This window comes from Capricornis sumatraensis, chromosome 2, assembly GCF_032405125.1.
Source record: "Capricornis sumatraensis isolate serow.1 chromosome 2, serow.2, whole genome shotgun sequence".
NCBI classification, from domain to species: domain Eukaryota; kingdom Metazoa; phylum Chordata; class Mammalia; order Artiodactyla; family Bovidae; genus Capricornis; species Capricornis sumatraensis.
In genome coordinates, this window is record NC_091070.1 from 164,866,324 (window position 1) to 164,870,193 (window position 3,870).

General features: G+C 44.5%; 1 non-coding gene across 1 annotated transcript; it reads left to right on the top strand.

Moving 5' to 3' along the window:
• Positions 1–1,791: 1,791 nt before the first annotated feature.
• On the top strand, positions 1,792–1,864 carry TRNAW-CCA (transfer RNA tryptophan (anticodon CCA)). Its single transcript has one exon. It is a non-coding gene; the product is annotated as a tRNA-Trp (tRNA).
• The last annotated feature ends 2,006 nt before the right edge of the window (positions 1,865–3,870 follow it).

A 3,870-nucleotide genomic window follows, 5' to 3' on the forward strand; every position in this document is an offset into this window, starting at 1 on the left:
GCTTCCCTGTCCATCATCAACACCCAGAGTTCACTCAGACTCAAGTCCATCGAGTCAGTGATGCCATCCAGCCATCTCATCCTCTGTCATTATCTTCTCCTCCTGCCCCCAAACCCTCCCAGCATCAGAGTCTTTTCCAATGAGTCAACTCTTCACATGAGGTGGCCAAAGTACTGGAGTTTCAGCTTTAGCATCAGTCCTTCTAAAGAAATCCCAGGGCTGATCTCCTTCAGCACGGATTGGTTGAATCTCCTTGCAGTCCAAGGGACTCTCAAGAGTCTTCTCCAACAACACAGTTCAAAAGCATCAATTCTTCGGTGCTCAGCCTTCTTCACAGTCCAACTCTCATATCCATACATGACTCCTGTAAAAATCATAGCCTTGACTAGATGGACATTAGTCAGCAAAGTAATGTCTCTGCTTTTGAATATGCTATCTAGGTTGATTATAACTTTTCTTCCAAGGAGTAAGCGTCTTTTAATTTCGTGGCTGCAGTCACCATCTGCAGTGATTTTGGAGCCCCAAAAAATAAAGTCTGACACTGTCTCCCCATCTACTTCCCATGAAGTGATGGGACCAGATGCCATGATATTCGTTTTCTCAATGTTGAGCTTTAAGCCAACTTTTTCACTCTCTCCTTTCACTTTCATCAAGAGGCTTTTGAGTTCCTCTTCACTTTCTGCCATAAGGGTGGTGTCATCTGCATATCTGAGGTGATTGATATTTCTCCCGGCAATCTTGATTCCAGCTTGTGTTTCTTCCAGTCCAGCGTTTCTCATGATGTACTCTGCATAGAAGTTAAATAAGCAGGGTGACAATATACAGCCTTGATGTACTCATTTTCCTATTTGGAACCAGTCTGTTGTTCCATGTCCAGTTCTAACTGTTGCTTCCTGACCTGCATACAGATTTCTCAAGAGGCAGGTCAGGTGGTCTGGTATTCCCATCTCTTTCAGAAGTTTCCACAGTTTATTGTGATCCACACAATCAAAGGCTTTGGCATAGTCAATAAAGCAGAAAGAGATGTTTATCTGGAACTCTCTTGCTTTTTCGATGATCCAGTGAATGTTGGCAATTTGATCTCTGGTTCCTCTGCCTTTTCTAAAACCAGCTTGAACATCAAGAAGTTCATGGTTCACATATAGCTGAAGCCTTGCTTGGAGAATTTTGAGCATGACTTTACTAGCATGTGAGATGAGTGCAATTGTGTGGTAGTTTGAGCATTCTTTGGCATTGCCTTTCCTTGGTATTGGAATGAAAACTGACCTTTTCCAGTCCTGTGGCCACTGTGGAGTTTTCCATACTTGCTGGCATATTGAGTGCAGCACTTTCAAAGCATCATCTTTCAGGATCTGAAATAGCTCCACTGGAATTCCATCACCTCCACTAGCTTTGTTCCTAGTTTTGCTTTCTGAGGCCCACTTGACTTCACATTCCAGGGTTTCTGGCTCTAGATGAGTGATCACACCATCGTGATTATCTTGGTTGTGAAGATCTTTTTTGTACAGTTCTTCCGTGTATTCTTGCCACCTCTTCTTAATACCTTCTGCTTCTGTTAGTTCCAGACCATTTCTGTCCTTTATCAAGCCCATCTTTGCATGAAATGTTCCCTTGGTATCTCTAATTTTCTTGAAGAGATCTCTAGTCTTTCCCATTCTGTTCTTTTCCTCTATTTCTTTGCATAGATCGCTAAAGAAGGCTTTCTTATCTCTTCTTGCTATTCTCTGGAACTCTGCATTCAGACGCTTATATCTTTCCTTTTCTCCTTTGCTTTTTGCTTCTCTTCTGGTTTCCCTGGTGGCTCAGAGGTTAAAGCGTCTGCCTCCAATGCAGGAGACCCAGGTTCGATCCCTGGGTCAGGGAGATCCCCTGGAGAAGGAAATGGTAACACACTCCAGTATTCTTCTTGCCTGGAGAATCCCAGGGATGGAGAAGCCTGGTAGGCTACAGTCCATGGGGTCGCAAAGAGTCGGACATGACTGAGTGACTTCACTTTCTCTTCACAGCTATTTGTAAGGCTTCCCCAGACAGCCATTTTGCTTTTTCCCATTTCCTTTCCATGGCGATGGTCTTGATCCCTGTCTCCTGTACAATGTTATGAACTTCCATCCATAGTTCATCAGGCACTCTATCTATCAGATCTAGTCCCTTAAATCAATTTCTCACTTCCATTGTATAATCATAAGGGATTTGATTTAGGTCATACCTGAATGGTCTAGCGGTTTCCCCTACTTTCTTCAATTTAAGTCTGAATTTGGTAATAAGGAGTTCATGATCTGAGCCATAGTCAGCTCCCGGTCTTGTTTTTGTTGACTGTTAGAGCTTCTCCATCTCTGGCTGCAAAGAATATAATCAATCTGATTTTGGTGTTGACCATCTGGTGATGTCCATGTGTAGAGTCTTCTCTTGTGTTGTTGGAAGACGGTGTTTGCTATGACCAGTGCATTTTCTTGGCAAAACTCTATTAGTCTTTGCCCTGCTTCATTGTGCATTCCAAGGCCAAATTTGCCTGTTACTCCAGGTGTTTCTTGACTTTCTACTTTTGCATTCCAGTCCCCTATAATGAAAAGGACATCTTTTTTGGGTGTTAGTTCTAAAAGGTCTTGTAGGTCTTCATAGAACCATTCATCTTCAGCTTCTTCAGCATTACTGGTTGGGACATAGACTTGGATTACCGTGATATTCAATGGTTTGCCTTGGAGATGAACAGAGATCATTCTGTCATTTTTGAGATTGCACCCAATATTGCATTTCAGACTGTTTTGTTGACCATGATAGCTACTCCATTTCTTCTGAGGGATTCCTGCCCACAGTAGTAGATGCAATGGCCATCTGATTTAAATTCACCCATCCCAGTCCATTTTAGTTCACTGATTCCTCTAGTGTCGACATTCATTCTTGCCATCTCTTGTTTGACCACTTTCAATTTGCCTTGATTCATGGAATGCAATATTGCTCTTTACAGCATCAGACCTTGCTTCTATCACCAGTCACATCCACAGCTGGGTATTGTTTTTGCTTTGGCTCCATCCGTTCATTCTTTCTGGAGTTATTTCTCTACTAATCTCCAATAGTTTTTTGGGTACCTACTGACCTGGGGAGTTCCTCTTTCAGTATCCTATCATTTTGCCTTTTCATACTGTTCATGGGGTTCTCAAGGCAAGAATACTGAAATAGTTTGCCATTCCATTCTCCAGTGGACCACATTAGTCAAACATCTCCACCATGACCCGCCCGTCTTGGGTTGCCCCACGGGCATGGCTTAGTTTCATTGAGTTAGACAAGGCTGTGGTCCTAGTGTGATTAGATTGACTAGTTTTCTGTGATTATGGTTTCAGTGTGTCTGCTCTCTGAATCCCTCTTGCAACACCTACCATCTTACTTAGGTTTCTTTTACCTTGGGCATGGGGTATTTCTTCATGGCTGTTCCAGCAGAGTGCAGCCACTGCTCCTTACCTTGGATAAGGGGTATCTTCTCACTACCACCCTTCTTGACCCTCAATGTGGGATGGCTCCTCTAGGCTCTCCTGTGCTGGCACAGCCACCACTCCTTGAATGTGTGGTTGCTCCTCCCGGCCACCGCCCCTGGCCTCGGGCACGGGGTGGCTCCTCCCGGCCATTCCTGCGCTGTTGCAGCCTGGCAGTCTTGGCCACTGCCCCTGACCTTGGACGTGGGGTAACTCCTCTTGGCTGCCGCCCTTAGAACATGGGGTCCTCCCGGCTTCTGCCCCTGACCTTGGATGTGGGGTAGCTCCTCTCGGCTGCACCTAGTGGGCTGGTCATAGCTGCCTGCACTTAGTGTGCAGGTCATGTGCACCTATAGATAACTTAATTTTTACAAAGGAGATAAAAATATTCAGTGGGGCAAAG